Source organism: Microtus oregoni, unplaced genomic scaffold, assembly GCF_018167655.1.
Source record: "Microtus oregoni isolate MIOR12 unplaced genomic scaffold, Mior012 000027F_ref0000203, whole genome shotgun sequence".
NCBI lineage: Eukaryota > Metazoa > Chordata > Mammalia > Rodentia > Cricetidae > Microtus > Microtus oregoni.
In genome coordinates, this window is record NW_024543086.1 from 27,696,282 (window position 1) to 27,716,689 (window position 20,408).

The window sequence follows — 20,408 nt, forward strand, 5'->3', positions numbered from 1 at the left end:
TTTTGTAACTTACTTGCTTAGACATCTGAAGCACGGTGGTTGGTAATGTTGAGCTTTCTAATTGAGATGGAGGGTGTTGAGGGGGGAGGTTCTCCCAGCCCCTTGGTTTGCTAAGAATTAGATTGCCTAGTCTAACAGATCCTTAGCATTGGACCCCAGAAACACGTCCCAAGGGAGCCTTTGCCAAGATAAGAGAAACAGCTGACTCTGAGAATCCAAAGCTGGGATTGCATGACAAGCCTCAGTGTCCCAGTTAGGTTTTCATTGCGGTCACAACACCATGAAAAAGCAGCCCAGTGGGGGGGGGGGGGGGGGTATTTCTTCTTACAAGTTAGATAACCGAGAAAAGCCAAGGCAGGAGTTTGAAGAACGAACTACAGAACACTGCTTACTGGCTTGCTCCCAGGTTCCCATTCAGCTGGCTTTCTTATACAGCCCAGGTCCATCTGCCTAGGGATGGTACTGCCCACAGTGGGCTGATAACTCCCATATCGATTAACAGTCAAAAAACAATGCCCCACAGACTTGTCTGAAGGGTTTTTTGTTGTTGTTGTTGTTTTTTTTTTTTTTTTAAAAAAAGATAGAATCTTACTATGTAGCCCTGGCTGGCCTGAAGTACTCTGTGGAAACCAGGCTGCCCTCAAACTCACAGCTATACACCTGCCTTGACCCTTCCAGGGCTGGGATTAAAGTTGAGCATTACCATAGCCAGCTGATGAAGAATTCTTCAATTGAGGTTCCCTTTCCCAAAGTGCACCAACATGACAACCACAACGACCCATCACACATACCCACAGATCCAAACAGATCTGAGAACAACTGAGATCTCTCCTCCCTCCCTCCTGCCTGCCTCCTCCTCTGCAACACTGGATCTCCGCAGTCACCCTCACCCATCAAACTGACTTCCTCCACAGCCAGACTCAGCCAGGGCTTCCCTTTCACAGCTCGAACTTAGACCCAAGGGCAATGGAGGGAGACTGAGTGGCTCCCCTGACGTCCCAAGTCCTGGGTGCCAGGGCAGAAACTCACTGGCCTTGGCCCACAATTCCAAGTGGCTTTGGAGGAAGGAGTTTGTGTTTAGGACCCGGCAGCTCCCACCGGCTCACCAGGCCATGCAAATCAACTCGTGAATCTGACATGCTAGCCTACAGGGGACTTCTTTCCACTCCACTGTGCTTTTCAAAGAATCCCCTTTTCGGCCCTCGTGTAACCTCATCATGAGCTCACAATGGAAACAAAACTGACAGCCTTAGATACAATGTAATTCAGAAGGGCCTGTGGGCCTGAGGAAGCAGGGCGCACTGCTGCAGGGGCTTAAGTTTGAAGTTGGCAGCCATCTTGGCGGTTTTTGCCGCTCTGATTTCATTCCTGTTGCTGAGATAAACATCCCAGACAAAAAGCAACTTAGGGAAGAAAAAATTTATTTTAGGTCACAGTTCCAGGTTACAGTCCATCCTATCAGGGAATCGAAGTGACGTGAATTTAAATAGCTGGTCACGTCACATCCCCAATCAAGAGTAGAGAGAAATGAATGCATTTGTGCCTATGCTTAGCTAGCTTTCTCTAGTGGTGCACAATCCAGGGCCCAGAACCAAGGAACAGGGCTGCCCACTTTCAGCCTGAGCCTTCCCACATCAACTAAGGTGATCAAGACCAACTCCCAAGGATACGCCCACAGGGCCCACCTGGTCCGGTCAGTCCTCACTGAGACTCCCTTCCCAGGCAGTTTTAGACTGTGTCAGGTGGACAATTAAAACTAGCCATCACATCGGCTGGCCACTGACTACAACAACAATCTCTTAACTGAATTGGTATGTCTTATGGTTGAGGGTGAATGTCCCTCCTAAGTTCATGTTTGAACACATGGTCCCTCGCTGGTGACACTGTTTGGGGGAGATTGTGGGATGTTTAGGAGGTTGAGCCTGGCCAGAGGAGTTGGGTCAATGAAGACAGGCCCATCCCTACACTCTGTTTCCTGTTTAACAAAAATATGAGGAGATGAGAGACCAAGCTGCACACTGCTGCCACGGTGTAAGCTGCTTACCAAAATGCCTTACCCGCCATGATGGACTGTACACACTCTGAAGTGCTGCTCATAGAAACAACTGACTAATACAGCATGTTAGGTGTTTTGGGGAAAGCCCAGGGACAGTCCAAACCACCATGGGCCACTTTTGCTATCTGAGCATGTGACTCTGGAATGTGAAGACCCTCATGCCTCACTGACTAAACAAGGTGCATCTCTGTTTTTGAGTCCCTGATAAATACATTTGGGGGGCTGGAGAGATGACCGATGGTTAAGATCACTGACTATTCTTTCAAATGACTTGGGTTCAATTCCCAGCACCCACATGGTGGCTCACATCCTGGGCATCTGACACCTTCTGGCCTCTGGTAGCACCAGACAGACCCAAGAAGACAAACCACCCCTACATATAAAATAATGTATGTACATGTATACACTTTGTATGACACTGATTTTTTTTCTGACTTTTTTTCAATTTTTCTATGCCTTCCACTTTTAGAGGATAGTCCTCCTACACTTTTTTTCCCCAAAGCATGTGGCCAAAAATACACAGCCTGCCTAGGGCAGCAGAGAGTCAAGCTAAGGATCCAGGGGACTGAGAACCTGTCAGTGTCCATTACCAAATTAGACAACATATTCATCTGTTTCTTCCAGAATGCTCATGAGTGAAGCTGCAAGAGTGTGATCCTTGGAGAGTCCACAGGTCCCCACCCTATGGCTGCTAAAGCTTTCAAGTGAGGCCTCCCAGAGGGGTGATTTCTGTGTGTGAGGTCTCTCTCCTAGCCTGAAGTATCAACCTTGGGGCTCTCATACACAGCCCAAGTGAAGTACAGGCCTGTAGGAACCCTCCTACCCAACTGGGGATGGCAGGGTCAGGAGCAGAGGAAGCTTAAGACAACCAAGAGCAGTTGTGAGTTCTGACAAATGCACCTGTTCACGGGCGGTGCCCAGGTCTCCCTCAGCTCTATCCTCAGCCTCGGATCTCTACTCTGGTGTTTGCTGAGTGTCCCAGGGAGGGCAGTGGCCCCCTCCCTTCCTGTGCAGTTTGCAGCATCTCTTTCCAAACTCCCATTAATAAATTATTTGACTTCTGTGCTTTGTTCCTATGGTTGACTAAAAGGATATTCATATGGTTATTGTGAGAATTAAATAAGGCAGTAAAACAAAGTACTCTAAAGTATGTGATCCTTACTAGTGTCTATGTAGCTGAGAAAGGGGCTAGGAACTATAGAAGGGAGTTTTATTTTCTTTCTTTCACAGTTTGGTCAGTTGGTTTTCACAGGACAGAGTCACATGCAGCCTAAGCTTCTGACTTTCAGCCTGTCACTCTGTGACGGCTGTTCTTGGTTGTCAGCCTGACTACATCTGGAATGAACGACAATCCAGAAATGGAGGGCACACTTGCGATCTGGATCTTGAGGCAGAAAGACAACACATGCCTTCAATCCGGATCTTGAGGCTGAATGACACACCATGAATCTGGGCCACAGCTGCTGCTGGAAGCCTCTATCAGGACAATGGAAGAAGAAAGGGGTGTGTTCATTCATTGCCTGCTTGTTCTCGCCTTGACAGCACACCCGTTCCTTCGCTGGCATTGGAGCCTACTTTGGGATTCCAGCATACACAGAAGACCAACTAAGACAGGCAGCCTTGTAGACTGAGCAACTACTGGACTCTTTGACTTTCCATTCACAACTAGCCATTGTTGGACTGCAGCCTCCATCCTTCCTTCAGCACAGCAGATGACAAGTTAGACCTCAGACTTCTGAAGACTCTGTCAAGAAAGAAAGCATCCCTGACTTACAGGGAAAACTGGGGGTGGGGTAATAGACTACTGATAATTAATGACACCAGAACCTTTTAATATTCATCTTATTTATTCTTAGCCCAGCCTGGCTGCACCAATGCTAACAGTTTGTTGTTAGTGAGATTGGGAGCACTTAGATCAACTTAATTGACATTTTTATGGTGTTCATCTTTAGCTGAGAAGCTGCATAAGAACTAGGGGTTTGTATGGGCCATGTAGACCTCTGCACAGAGTGTAAAGACACTGAGCTGGAGGTAAGCACAGCTTCCATGGCTCTACTGGAATCTATAGGAAATTGGTACCATGGAGACTTCTTCCTAGTTTTTATTATTTGTTTGATTGTTTACTTGTTTGTTTGTTTATATGTGTGTATGGGTATCCATGGAGACCAGAAGAGGGTGGTGGATTCCTGGAGTTGGAGTTTCAGGTAACTGTGAGCTGCCATCTTGGGTACTAGGAACCAAACTCTAAACCCCTGAAAAAGCAACAGTTACTCTCCAGCCCTCATGGAGCTTTTTTGGTTCTTACTCTGTTTCTATCACAGTCGCTATGTAGGTGGAATCTGGGACTCTGACTTTAACTCTATTCCTCAGTTTACCTCTATGTAAAATAAAGATCTCTTCCTCATAGGGTTGAAATGGGAATAGCTTGCGTGAAGAGCTCAGATCTCCTCCTTGGGCTCTATAGCTATTAGGGTTGTTGTTCATAAAAATGGATTATTTAAAGTCTCCATGTTTGATTTTAACTTTCTGCCAAATATTCTGGAGAACCTCCTGGAAGAAAAGGCTGTGTCTCCATCTGTTGAATGCAGCAATGGCCACGTGACTTGTTTTGACCATCAAAGGAGCTGACACATGTCGCTTCTCAGCCTATTCAATAGCCAACATATTCTTTGTTGTCTTAGTGGCTGACTGCCATATCCCAGAGGGACAATGACAAGGACCAGAGCCACGACCAGCCCTTGATGGACTGTGACTTGAGGAAGATGGCAGCATCTGTTGGGGGTAGGGGTGGGGCATTGTTACTGCAGCAGAAGTCAACCCTTCAAACCCATGAAATACCTTTCTTTAATATTCTTTTAGTCCAGTATGGTCAAAATAGTAAACAGATAAGGAGCGCAATAGCAGGAGAGAAAGGGGGCCCCAGCCACCCAGAAAAGGCTGCATGACAGGAGCTTAGACAGTCTTCATTTGAGAGGAGAAGGGGTTACATCACAGGGCACTACCAGCATTTACTGACTGCTGACTCTAGTCTCATTGTCCTAACACAATGCGATGGCATAGCGATGATGATAATGATAGTGATGTTGGTGATGGTGATGATGGTGGTGGTGGTGATAATGTTGGTGGCGATGATGATGGTAGGGATGTTGGTGATGATGATGATGATGATGGTGGTGGTGATGATGGTGATGATGATGGTGGTGATGATGATGATGACGGTGATGGTGATGATGGTGATAGTAGTGATGATGGTGGTGATATGATAGTGACGGTGATGATGATGGTAGTGATGATAGTGATGATGATGATGATGATGATGATGATGGCAGTGATAATAGTGGTGGTGACTGAATATTTTTATAAAAGTTATCTAAGAAGAAAGGGAGAGGGACAGGAAGAAGAGAAGTTTAAACTGTAACTGATGGAAAGCAACCATTGCTCAGAAAATCCAGAGCGGAGTGTTAGACCACTTTGTAGGTTTGGGAATGTTTGTACTTGGTCTGAACACTGACATGTTAGGAGGGACAGCCTCATTTTGTCTCTCCCATCTCAGTCACCAAGCAGCCCTAGTCCTCTCCTCCCCATTCTGTTCATGACTGTCAAATCCCAACTATACTTCCTTGGAATATCTGCCTCCATGGAGCATTTTAGAGTCACCCAGTCTCTAAGGAGAGTACTCACTCACAGACCCATTCTCCCAGGATCCTTCTGTGCTAAAGGCTGCTACACACATGAGAGACAAACATCTAATGACCTGGACACTGGGGCTGGGTCTCAACAACAGCAGTTATGAAGTTACCTCCCCCAAATCCAAGCATCCCCAGAGGGAGAAGGGAGAACAAAGTGGGGACATTCATAAGACACAGGAAGTCACAAAATCCACATGGCTCTCCCCATGGTAACAAAGCACTAAATGATGATGAGGAAGAGGCCACTCTTCAGTGGGACAGCCCACAAGCTATGTAGGGAGTTTCAGGGATACACCTTAACCAGGGCTCAAGTGGGCTTTTTGGAGACGGGGTACCTTGGAGTTCATGCTCCTGTAAGCAGCCCAAGCAAACTCACTAGCTCACCAAGCTGGACTTGAATGGGATTGTTTCTTTGGTCTATGATTGGTACCCTATCTGAGGTGAACAGATACCAATGAAAAGGAACAAAGTCCTTGATGATGGGGAGATTTCATCATGCTGAGAACCCTAGGACCTCTACTAGAACATCCTGCTCTCCCTCCTGAGAGTAGGGACTGGACCAGACTTTTTCTTTTGGCTCACCAACAAGATCCCAGATTATGACACAGAGACTTAATATTAGTTTTGAATGCTCAGCCTAGCTTGGGCAAGTTTCTGGACAGGCACATTTACCTTAAATTAACATGTTCCTCTTTATCTACCTTTTGACTTGGGGCTTTTTACTTTTTTTCTGCATATCTCACTTTTACTGCTTCTTGTTACTACAGGCTGACAGAGGCCTAGCTGGCCCCAGGTGTGTCCCTCATTCTCTCCTCTCTTCTTTTCTCAGTCCTTCTTTTAGTCTGGATTTTTCCTCCTCTTTATTCTGTCTGCCTGGCAATCCAGCCTATGCCTCTTCTACCTAGCTATTGGCTGGTCAGCTTTTTATTAGACCAATCAGTGCCTTAGGCAGGCAAGGTTAAAACATATGCAACACGTCTTTATTTAATTAACACATGCAGCATAAACAAAATTAACACACCTTTACAAGGTTAAAGTAATATTCTGCAACATAAACAAATGTAACACATCTTTGCCCAGTTAAAATAATATTCTACAATAAGAGACCACCATGAACTGGACTGGGAAGCTACCCACCTGTAAATTCCTCAATCTGAAAGATGGCTGTAGGGGAAAAAAGACACCCCCCCCCTCCAAAGAAACCCACTGTGGCCCTGAATCCAGAGCTACTGAAAGAAACCCACCCTGGCCAGTAAAAGAAACACATTCTGGATCTGAAACTTGAGTCAGTGAAAGAAACACTTTAGCCCTGAACCCAGAACGAAAGAAACACACCCTGACTCTGAAACCTGAGCCAAAGAAACAACGTGGGCCCTGGGTCAAGAGCCAGTGAAAGATGTATGCCCTGGCCCTAAAACTAGAGCCAAAGCCAACGAGGGACAGTGAAAGAATTAACAGTTTGGCCCTGAAACCAGAGTCAACTCTGTCCCTGACTAACTAAATCAACCAATCCCTGAGCAAAAAAACTAGCCAGTCCCTGAGCAGAAAATCTCCCTGTGAAAACTCTGCCTCTAATAAGCCCTATATAAGCCCCTCTGCCTGTTCGGTTTCAGGCTGTCCTTTCTCACCCTGGCAGGGGCAGCCACTCTTCTCCCCAGATAAATCTCTTTCTTAAAAGAGTTTTGGGTGAAGATTTCTTTTACTGGCTCTGAGCAGAAGAACATTTGCTGAGATGCTCCCTTAGGGAGGCTAAGCAGAAAAAAAAAGTAACTTTTCGCCAGAGTGGGAGGAGATTGCTACATTTCTGCAGGGTTTCCCTTTTAGCGGAGTGAAGCAGAAGTAACGTCTTGGACCAGAGCAGAAGAAAGAAGCAGATAGCTCACCTCAGCTAGGACATTCCCTTAGAGGAACAGAGCAGAGCTCACTATAAAGGCTCTCCCGAGAGGAGCAGGATTGCTACATCCTGTAGGGAGACCATCCCCCACTGCACTCCAGCTTCAGGTATCACCTGACTTTCCAAAAAGTCAGGAAACCTTTCCCTCCAGAGCTGTAACACTGGCCATGACTCCAGATTCAAAGAACTCGTTTGTACATTATCTGTTAGCAAGTAATTGTAAGAATTACTGGTCTTGGGTCTCTATCAAGTGCAAAGAGCTGAGCTACAATATACAAGAATTATGGTGGCTACAAGTTTGCAGGTTGACTTCCTTGAACACATGCTCTATGCAAACCAGAGCTTTCTGTTCTTCTGGTGGGAGAGAAGTCTAAGTGCTAGGCATGCACTAAAGCTGAGGAGTTCACTGAGAACCACAAAGTCCTCTGAACAAACTCCTTTGCTGCTTAACTAGGCCATTGCCTTGTCTCCATCATCTTAATGGACAGGCTCACAACTAAGAGCAATCATTGTCAAGTCCAAAGTATTCAAATCCCAAACCTGTTTCTGGTCTCATATGTAACATTTTTCATTAAAAAAATTAATGTTTTACATGACGTATGCTTCACCACAACTCAGCCCTCACCAGTTGTTTGAATAATAAGTTCTTTGTACATAATCCTCTATTTTTTTTAAAAACACTTTGTTCCAAATAATCCCTGATTGCTTTCCACCTCCCCCGCAGAGTAGAACCATTTGGCTGAGAGTGGACTCTAAGAGGGAATCCCTCCCCACCTCCCAGCTCTTTAAGGCAAATTAAATATTCACTTCCAGGTTTGGAGTGCTTGTTGTGTGACTGACACTGTGATTTTTTTCTCTTAACTATGGTATATGACAGTTAACTATGCTTGTCAAGTTGATTGGCTTGGACAATGGCTAGGAGATTAAAGAAGTCACTTCTGGGCCTCTCAGGGAGGAGTAACTAAGGAGAGAAGACCTACCCTGAGGGTGTGTGGGTCTGTGCCACTGTAAGGACCAGAGGGATAGGAGGAAAACTGGAGGCAAACAGCTACCACCCCTCTCCCTCACTGTGTTCCTGCTCCACGCCTCATACTCTCTCCTCACCATGTTGGACTGACGCCTCTGAAGCCTCAAGCAGTGTAAGTCCTTCCTTTCTACACGTTTGTTGCTCTCAAGCAAGTCTACGTCCAGCACTCAGAAGCCTGACCAGTGCTGGCAGAACTGACCACCTTGCTCATTTGCGCATGATCAGCAACATGGTCACACTGTATGTGCTCACCAGACGGCCCATATGCATATCTAGTGTAGGGTCAAAGGGCCAGCCAAAGAAACCCACCCTGGCCCTGAAATCAAAACCAATCAAAGAAACCCACCCTGGCCCTGAAATCAGAACCAATCAAAGAAACACACCCTGGCCCTGAAATCAGAACCAATCAAAGAAACACACCCTGGCCCTGAAATCAGAACCAATCAAAGAAACACACCCTGGATCAGAGAACTGAGCCAGTGAAAGAAATACTTTAGCCCTTAACCCAGGACCAAAGAAATACTACCTGACTCCAAAACCAGTGCCAAAGAAACACACTTTGGCCCTAGAATCAGTGTCCGTGAAAGAAATATGCCCTGGCCCCAAAACTAGAGTTTTAGCTAAAAAGGGCCAGCGAAAGAAACACAGTTTGGCCCTGAAACCAGAGCCAAATCTGCCCCTGACCAACTAAGCTGAAAACTAACCAATCTCTGTGCAAGGAAAATAAACCAATTCCTGAGCAGAAAACCAACCAATATCTGAGATGAGATCTAGCCAATATGAGCTAAAGGGACTAAAACCTGACCAATTCCCACTCTGAAAGTTTTCTCCCTGGAAATCTCTGTCCCTAAGAAGCCCTGTGCCTGTTCAGTTTGCGGCTGCTCTTCTTCCACCCTGGTGGAGGCAGCCACTCTCGTGTATCTCCCCTCCCAGTATCTTAAATAAGGTTTGGGTGAAGACCTTTCAACGGAGCAGGGACAGAGTGGAGTGGGACTGTAACACATTCACTGAGGAAACCTTCCCCTAGCAGAGCAGCACCCCAGAGTGCCAGAGCCCAGCTATAACAACTTCAGTGGGGAAAGCCCTCTCCTGCAGGAGCAGAGCTGTTACCATGGGGAAGCCTTTCCCTAGAGCAGGGCTGTAAGCTGCTACACTTACTGGGACCTGTGCTATTCTGCTTCCCAACTGCCAGAATACTTTTCCACCTGAGCTGTAACACTCAGCATTCTCTGGCTCCTGACTGCCAGAATACTTATCCACCCGAAATGTAACACTCAGTATTCCTTGACTCCTGACTGTGACACTTAATCTAGAACCTTCCTCTTAGAAGACTAGAATGTCTCACATGGTTCCTCTTTCCTCCCTCTCCAGCTCCAAAAACTTGTTTTCTTTGAGAGACAAGCTCTCATTCTGCTGACCTCCCTACCTCAGCTCCTGAGTGCTGAAATTACAGACATGCTCCACCATGGCTGGCTCCATCTAGATCACTCCTGTAAGTATGATTATGCAGTATCTGTCTTTTGGTGACTGGCTCATCTCACTTGGTATAATGTCCTCAATGTTTACCCATGTTGTAGCATGATGGGAATCTCTTCTTTTTAGAGGCAGAATAACATCTGCTGTACTTTGTCCATTCACCCTCACTGGACATTTCGATTTCTTCTACCTTTTTATTACTGTACATAAACCTGCAGAGGATGTAAAAATATTCCTATTTATTTATTATTACTCTCTCTGTCTGTCTCTCTCTGTCTGTCTCTCTCTCTCTCTCTCTCTCTCTCTGTGTGTGTGTGTGTGTGTGTGTGTGTGTGTGTGTGTGAATATGCTGCAGGCATATGCCTGCCATGGCATCTGTGTGGAGGTCAGAGGACAACTTTCATTAGTCAGTTCTCTCCTTCCTTAGTGGAATCCGCGAACCGAGCTCATACTGTAGTCTTCTGCAGCAAGTGTGATTACTCACTGAGCCATTATCAGTCCAAGTTCTATGGGCTATTTACAAGACAGTGAGATTGCTACAGCAGATGGTCATTTATTACTAATTTTTGAGGGATTTTTGCACTGTTTTCAATAACACTTGAATCATTCTACAATTCTATCAACAATGCTCCAGGACTTTTATCTCTTCCACTTCCCCACTGGTGATTGCTTTTTTCTTGGGGTTGGGGAGTTGCTTTTGTTTTGTTTTTCATTCTGCTTTTGTTTTGGGGACAGGAACTCATGTCATCTAGGCAGGCCTCAAATTCATGATTCTCCTGCCTCAGTTCCCCGAATGCTAATAGATGATAGACAGACAGACAGATGACAGCTAGATAAGAGATAACAGATGGATAAATAGATAGGCAGGCAGATACATGATGGTAGATAGATAGATAGGAGGATGGATATGAATGGATAGTTTACACAGATAAAAAAGGAGATACAGTTATACATGTTATCAGCATATGTGAAGTGATATTATACATTTGATTCTAATTTCTTTAATAATTAGTGATTGTGACTAACTTATCAACTCTCAGCTATTTAAATATTTTCTTTGATGAATATTTAGTTGAGTCCTTTGTTCATTTTTCAAATCAGGTTACTCAGGGTTTTATAGCTGCTAAGTTGTGATATTGATGTGGGACTCCCCTCTGTATGCTATGAATATGTCTTATTACCACTGTTAATAAAGAATTTGCTTTGGCCATTGGCAAAGCAGAATATAGCAAGGTGGGAAATCTAAGCAGAGATAGAGGAGGAAAGAAGGCAAAGTTAGACAGATGCCATGTAGCTGCCAAAGGAGAAAGATGTCAGAACCTTACCCTAGTCACAGCCCCATGGTGATACATAGATTAATAGAAATGGGTTAATTTAAGATGTAAGAGCTAGCTAGAAATATGCCTGATCCTTTGGCCAAACAGTATTGTAATTAATATAGCTTCTGTGTGATTATTCAGGTCTTGGCAGCTGGAAAATGAACACATAGTCTCTGTTTACATGACATTTTTATAGATTTTATAGATTATATATTATTATTCCCTTATCAAATACAGTAATTCCTTGGTGACCTGGGAGATTTGTCCTAGTACCTCTCAAAGGTGCCCAAGTCTGCAGATGCTCAAAAGTTTTATACAATATGCCATGTTATCTGGGAACATGACTCAGTTGGTAGAGTGCTTGTAGCAAGCACAAAGTACTGGATTTGATCCCAGGCAGAGTGATGGTGATGGATTCCTATAATTTCAACACTATGGAGCAGAAGCAGGAAGATCAGTAGTTCAAGGCCATCCTCAGCTACATAGTGAGTTCAAGGCTAAGGCCAGCCTGAGCTACATGAGATCTTATCAAGTAAATGAATAAATAAATAAAATGACATGTTATTTGCTTATAACATCCTCATCTTTCCATATACTCTAATAATCTTTAGGCTACTTTTAATGCCAGACTCAAAGCAAATGAAGCATAAATAGTTGTGTTTTTTTTTAATAGAGTGATCAAACAAATCAGTACGTGCCCAATTTTCAACCCAAGGTTTATAGAACCAGAGGGCCAACTACATACTTCACAAATATTTTCTCTCATGACACAGATTGTCTGGTCCTTTAGTTGGCTGCTTCCTGTGCTGAATCTAATTCTCCATATTTATAAACTCCTTTAAATCTCACCCAATTCAGGATGATAGGAGGGTTCGTATAGTGCGATGACTGCTCTTTTGTCAATTTGACTAAAGCTAGAGTCATCAAAAAAGGGAACCTTCAACTGGGAAAATGCCTCCAGCCAGCCAGCCTGAGGGCATACCTTAATTAATTATTGATGTGGGAGAGCCCAGCTTGCTTGTGGGCAGTGCTGCCCTGGGGCAGATGGTCCTGGGCACTTCAAGAAAGCTGGGAAACCACGAGAAACAAGTCTGTAAGCAGTGCTACCCCATGGCGTCTGCTTCCATACCTGCCGTGAGTTCCTTCCCCATCTCCCCTGGATGATGGACCATAAGCAGTAAGATGAAAGAAACCCTTTCCTTTTCTCCCCTACATTGGTTCTGATCACGGTGTTTATCACAGCAATAGATAGCAAATGAGAATAAATGGAGAAACTGAGGCCTGGGGCTCTGTGTGTCCTGGGCTGCAGAGCTGAGAATAAATGGGGAACCTGAGGCCTGGGGCTCTGCCTGTCCTGAGGTGCAGAGCTGAGAATAGATGGGGAAACTGAGGCCTGGGGCTCTGTCTGTCCTAGGCTGCAGAGCCTGCAGTTCTAGAGTCAGGACACACATTTGCAACTTCCAGAAAGTTCCCACCACTCTGGAGCAGTGACCATGCTCATCCTCTGGATACTGAGAGATGCTCATAGGACAGCCCTGGCTCTGTAGTAGGCACCTGGGTGTGGGAGAAGCTCAGAGTCCACCCTTCTCTGTCATTACCACCCTGCCCTCTCACCTTGTCTCCACTCTGGTTTACCTCATATTGTGACAGGGGACAACAGGTGTCTCCCCTCTCTCTCCAGAACCTGATACAAATCAACACTGATCCTTTTCCTGTGAGTCTAGACCAAAGCTCAGTATCAGTCAGTCAATCAATCTTTCCTTGTTCCTTTTCCTTTTCTTTCTTTACTCTTCCTTCCTTTTCCTTCTTTCTTCCCTTCTTTGACGCATCAAGGATTGGGTGCTAGGCAACTGCTCTACCACTCAGTCGTATTCTTCTGGAGCACGATTAATAAAAACCCAGAAACAGAAATCAGAGTTCAACCTGAAGGTCAGAAAAGCAAAACAGTCAGCCACTGACTCTTGCCTCAGTCTGAAATGGTGATCCTGCCTCCAGGAATCTCAGAATGAGACTGTGTCTGACAGCTGTCTCCTCCCGTCTTACATTCCTCTCTAGTGCTGGGGTGAAAGGCGTGCACCACTGGTTTCTATGGCAAACTAGTGTAGCTACTGGGATTAAAGGTATGTGTCACCACTGCCTGGTCTGTAAGGCTGACCAATGGGGCTGTATTATTCTCTGATCTTCAGGCAAGCTTCATTTATTAAAATACAAATGGATTCTCCAGCCCTCCTTTACATTTTTACTTTGATACAAAATCTCACTAACTTATGCAAGCTAGTCTTGAACTCACTTCATAGCCCAGGCAGCCCTTAACTTGCAATCCTCCTGCCTCAGGCTTCCTAATAGCCAGTATGACAGGGCCTAGCTTCCTCTTCACTGATACAATGCTCTAAGCAGGCATTGCCATATGGGGTGAAATTTCTTGCTGTCCCCAGAATAGGTGTGAGCATTTCCAGAGCCGTCTCCCTGCGTCTCTTTAACAGCTTTTAATGGTAACCCAAGAGCAACAGCCAACACTTGATAACATGCTTCACGTGAGTGGTGTTCAGTGGGGCATGCATTCCTTCCTTTATCTTACAAGAGGATGTTTATTACACTCACCTCTCAGATGAGGAGAGGAAAACACGGAATATCCCAAGGACGTGGCAAAGACTGCTGCAGCTAATCAGTGGCTCCAAGTTAGAACCTGGCTGGCAGGATGGACTGCTAACCTCTCCAGGCCATGCTCACCTGCCCTCTGCCCCATCTGCATTCCCCAAGCTCATATACATACATTAGTATATGCATTAAGTAAGTACATAGCCAGCATGTCAGAACAGCTGGCAAAGCATGAAAAAGCTGGTAAATCTGAAAGTAGATAGGCAAGATGAGACCACTGGTCCAGACCCTCAAGGGGTGGGGGAGCTAGAGGAGCTGGTTTCTGACTCAGACTCAACTCGGTGAGCCTGCAGTAGGAACTGCCTCCCTGCCTCTCAGCCTCAGAGTCAAGCCGTCCAAGATTATAATTATCCCACATGCCCCACCCACGGGCCTGCTTGTCTAAGGAACCATGGCTCACAAGCCTGGGGGCTCCCAAGGCAAGGGGGTGGCTGGGGGCTGGCAGAAATGGGGCTTCACAGAAATGGGGCCTCAGGGTTCTCTTAGTCACAGAGCTGGAGAACTGAGGGGGAGCAGACTACAGCCATGGCTGGGGGATGGAGAGGAGCCATGGTCCAGGAATCTCCCAGGAAGCATGTAACTTGATGTAGGTGGACAGCCTACATCAATGGTGTGCAGAGCATCAAGAGACAGAGGGTCTGTCCCTATGATACCATAAATAGTGGTGGGATCTTAGACTATTGGCTACTTCTCCTGGCCTCAGTTTCCCCACCCTGAAAGTGACTACACTGAAGTTTGAGGATGGAAGTCAGGGGAAGTGAGCTCACAGTGGCTCAGGTCACTGCCAGTGTTTCCTTCTAAAGAGTATGCTGGTTGCATTTGGTTCAAAGGGCCTCTAGTTTTCTGTTGCTTTCACAACCTAGGACTTATGGCCGTCACTTAGGACCATAGCCCTTCCTTAGTCCCTGGGCCCAGCAGAAAGAAGGGGATGGCACTGCCTGGTGCACCACTGAATTAGAGCACACACTTCAAGATTAATGAACCAGTCAGGGGCAGGGCACATGAGCCAGCCTAGTAGGCCTGGTGCCTGGATTCCATCCTCAGCACTACATAAACCAGGCAAGGTTTATGTAATCCCAGAACTCAGGAAGTGGAGGCAGGAGGATCAGGAGTTCAAACCACGCTTGGCCTCGTAGTAAGTTCAAGACCAGCCTGTACTACATAAGACCCTGCCTGGAAAAAATAAAAAGAAAGAAAACATGATTGGCCTCATAGTAAGTTCAGGACCAGCCTGTGCTACATACATGAGATCCTGCCTCAGAAAAAGAAAAAGAAAAAGAAAAAGAGAAAGGAAAGAAAGAAGGAAGGAGAGGGAAATGAAAGGAAAATAAGCCAACAAACCATTTGACCTTTGTTCCTGCCCACCCTAGAGACAGCACCCTAAAAACATTAAAGGGAAATTTCTCGGACTTGGCAATCCAATAACTTGAGTTCCCACACCGTTGCCCACACTTTGTGCTTTGGGGAAACCTCCACTGCTCTGGTTCCAGGCTTCCTGTCTGTCCAGTGGGAGACAGATGACAGCTGCCAATGGCTACTCAGGACACAGCGGGAACTTTGATTGCCATTTTCCTCAGCCCTAGACCTGGCACCACGTCCTTCATACCAAGCAAAGCAGTAAGATGTCCAAGTACCTTCTTCATTGGAACTACAAGAGACTGGAGGTGGCCCCTTCAGCTATGCGGGAAGCACAGGTGAGTGGGTATCTGCTCATAGAGCAGTCACACATGATATGCTCAGGGCTTGCAGCCCAGTTCTAGAAAATGGAACAACCGGGGACTCTGTCTCCTCATAGAACCACATGTTAGGGGACCCTCGAACAGAGGACAAGTATCAGAATCCACAAGACAAGGTGAGGACCTCTCTAAGGGCCTGCTTTCCAAAAAACATCAGCTGCTGCTTTGATTAAAGGGGACTTGCAGGGGCTAGAAGTTGAGGAGATGCTTCAGTAAGTAAAGTGCTTGCCTTGCAAATGTGACGACCAGAGCTCAATCCCCAACACCCACATAAAAAGCTGGGTATGGTGGCATCTGCCTGTGATCCTAGTGCAGGGGAGGCAGAGACAAGATTTTTGCAGTGCCCTGGCCAGCTGGTCTAGCTTAATTGATGACCCCCAGGTCTCAGTGGGAGATCCTGTCTCAAAACATAGGTGAGAAACTCCTGAGGAAGGACCCTCAAGGATTGACCCCTGGCCTCCACACAGAGGTGAACACACACAGTAGCATAGACATATATGTATGCATCCATACCTACGCATACATATGTACATATAGAGAGGGTGTTCAAATAACAGATGTAGTAAATAATCTAGCCACACCCAGGGTTTCCACTGGGGCAGGCTGGTGAACACAGGTGAGGACCGAGGGTGAGAAAGAGCGAGGGAAGGCTAAAGATCCCCTGAGAGCATCGTCTAGCCTGAAAGGAACCTGGTGGGTTACGCTGCCAGGAATTCATAGCTTTCCGAGCATTTCCCTCTGGCCGTGGGCAGCTGCTTTGCACCTCCTTTTAGTCCTTACAGAAGAGGAAGCAGGGAGGAAGCAAAGCAAGGAAGACTCGCACACTTTAGAGTTTAAGGAATCCATGAAACTGGGGTTGGACTCTGCAGCTTGATTTATTCTCGTTTGTGAACCACATCCCATAACCACCCTGGCTTAACCTTCCTAGTTGGCTGCAGGTGTGTGCTGAGTCCGTAAACATCATCACCACAATTCCTTCCCAGACCTTCTGTCCTTCCACAGTGTTTCTTCAGGGTATTTCCCGGAACTGTGGAAGCTCATTGCTGAGTTTCTATGCCCAGGGAGGCTTGGGATTGCAGAGGTGTACACGAGGCAGCCTTCACTCACTAATGGCTGAGAGCCGTGGAGGAGACAATGGGAACCTCTTCCAGAGCCTTGTTCTCATAGATCTTCATGGTATCGGGAAGCACGAGGAGTCCGTCTCCATGCCTTTTAACACAGCTTCTATGGGCTCCGTCCTCAGTCTCCATGCCTTTTAACACACCTTCTATTGGCTCCCTCCTCATTCTGAGATCCACTCTGCCTGCTGTACTTTGCACCTGCCCATCTCGGTTCCTGGTCCAGATGTCATCATTGACCTTCCTCCCAACTCCTTGATCCTGTCTCTCCCACTCTGCTCAAGATCTGGCAACAAAATCTGCGCAGTGACCCACCCAGCCTCACATCTCCGAGAGAGAAATGAGCAGTCACTGGGGCTGGGAGTCCCACCCCCTCCTTTATTTTTATTGTAGTTATTATTGTAAAGCAGGGATACGGGTTCTAGAAACTTCTACATTGACATCTTACATTTCTAGACAATAATATAAGCCTGTATAAGACACACACAGACTTGAGAACTAAGACACCAAGGTTTGCTTACTTATTTTTGTTTATTTAATTTGAAACAGATTTTCAAGAAGCCCCTGCTCACCTCAGGCTTCCTTTGTAGCTGAGAATGACATTGAACTTCTGATCCTCCTGCCTCCACCTCTCAAGTGCTGGGATTGCAGGCATGCACCACAGCACCTGGTTTGTGCAGAGCTGGTACACATGGCTTTGGGTGTGTTAGGCAAGCTCTCTGGCAAGTGGGCTATATTCCCAGCCCAAGATACCTAGATATATAAACATTCCCCGTAGACTCAATAAAGAAACAGTTCCATGAATAATGATACGTTCACTCAATATGGTACTCTACAGCCATTTACAATCTTAAGGAGTTTTATTATAATAATAACTTTTACTTCTCAGAATATACCACACACTGAGCTAAAAGCTTTTACATGCTTTTTATCTCATTTAATCCCCCACAATAACCCTATAATGTAGGTTCCTGTACTGGCTTTGTCAACATCAGTATTATTAGCTCCCATTTCACAAACGAGGAAATTGAGACTTCATAAGATTATCAATTAATACTTATACTGCAATATTGAGGTACTCAATTTATGCACACATACGTATGACTCAAAGGTAATGAATTACAATTGAGGTTGATTTTAACTCTAACCATTGGGTCTCTGCAGATATGGTACCTCAGCTCTTTAAGCTGGCTCTCTGCAGCTATGGATACCTCATGCCCTCGGACCCGGTCCTGCATCTTTGAGCACCTCACTCTGGGTCTCGGCAGCCACGGGCACTTTAGACTCCCAAGTTGTGTCTCTATGGCTCTGCTTTTTTAGGAGATGTAGGCTACATCATCATCATTTTACTCAGCCTCCTCCTCTTGAGAAGAAGATGCCAGGACCTAGGAACTATAGGTTATGTATGATGTAACTGCCAGGACCTTGGAACCATGGGTTATGTATGTTGTAACTGCCGGGACCTAGGAACCGTGGTTTATGTATGATGTAACTGCCGGGACCTTGGAACCATGGGTTATGTATGATGTAACTGCCGGGACCTAGGAACCGTGGTTTATGTATGATGTAACTGCCGGGACCTAGGAACCGTGGGTTATGTATGATGTAACTGCCAGGACCTAGGAACCATGGGTTATCTATAATGTAACTGCCGGTACCTAGGAACCATGGGTTATCTATAATGTAACTGCCAGAAGCCAACACCCAGGTTCCAGAGAGGATGACTGCTACACTGAACCAGATCATGGCAAAGCCACTCAAGGCTTCATAAGGTCATAAAAGGTTTATCGCAAGCAGAGAACACAGAAGGGCAAGAGCAAGAAAAGCCAGGAAGACTGTGGAAAGATCTACAGCATCTATAAGCAATCTCCAAATCAACCTCTGAGTCTCACAGGACTTTGCTGGCCTTGAGCCACGAAATGCAGAGATGGTTGGAGGGGGCGTGGGGCCTCAGTGACACCAAGGTGCGAGTTGGATATAAATTTGTTCATTTTATTTCCCCACTGGTCACATAGCCAAAACCTGGCTAAGTAACCAGGCATAATAAGAGCAACCAGATGCAGCCCATCTATCTGTGTTTTCCCAATAAACCATGGAGTGAGTTGGCTCAAGTCCTCACCAGGCAGCAGCTTTGGGTGACACCAGCATGTTATAAACCACTAATTAGTACATCCCCTCCATTCTTGAACAAGACTGTGGTTCTCACACCTTCGGAGATGGTTGCATAGTTAGGCAGACCAGTTGCAAGATGGATCTTTGCCCAAAAAGGCTAATGATAGAAGTCTGTCATCCTCCCCTCAGGGTCATACCCCAGCCACACTTCAGCGTGGGTGCCTGTGGGACCACTTTTCTGGGCCAGGAGGAAGTTCCCTGGCTTGTCTCCCTGGCGTGTCTCCCCCAGGGTCCACTGGAGCGCTAATCCTGGAGTGGGAGAGGGAAGGTCAGGATGGGGAGTGTACCTTCCACTCCTCTCACTCCTGAGTCATCTCCCTTCCTACTCTCCACAAGCCTGCCAGCATCCACAGCCCGGCGATGCAGAGAAGAGAACGGGATGAGGGGGAACAAACCAACCCAATTTCCGCCTTCATTGAATAAATGTTCCTGTCCCACATGCCAGGAGCTTGCGGGGTGTTCTGACCTCCATGGGAGTAGGTGGAGGTTAGCCCACATCACGGGGTAGTTATAGTCCCGTGGGACACTGTAGTGATACTTCATCTGTATTTTAATAAATAAAGATTGCCTGAAGATCAGAGAGTGAACAGCCTCACGGGTCAGCCTTACAGACCAGGCAGTGGTAACACATACCTTTAATGCCAGTAGCCACACGAGTTGCCATAGAAACTGGATGGTGCATGCCTTTAATCCCAGTGGTGCATGCTTTTAATCCCAGAACTAGAGAGGAGACAGCTCTCTGTCTCAGTCTCATTCTGAGATTCCTGGAGGCAGGATCGCCATTTCAGACTGAGGTAGAGGTAAAAAACAGTGGCTGGCTGTTTTGCTTTTCTGACCTTCAAGTTGAACCCCATTTTTTCTCTCTAAGTTTTTATTAACCATGCTTCAGGAGACAGATCATTAAGAAATGAATATCCAGGGAGCTGGAGAGCTGGCTGAGTCAGTAAAATTCCTGCCACACAGACATGAGGATATGCATTTGGATCCACAGCAGCCCATAAAAATCAGGGCACGGTGGCAAACTGCTCAAATCCCAGTTCTGGGAAGTGGAGACAAGAGGACTTGTGAAGTTTGCTGACCATGAATTCTAGCCCTAATGGCAAATTCTAAATTAAGTAAGACCTTGTCTCAAAAATTAATTAGTTAATTAAAATAAGATAGCGGGCTGAAGATATGGCTCAAAAGTTAGGAGCACTTGCTATTCGTGCAGAAGAAACAGATTCCACTCCCAGGACCCATGGGGCAGCTCACAGCTGTCTGAAA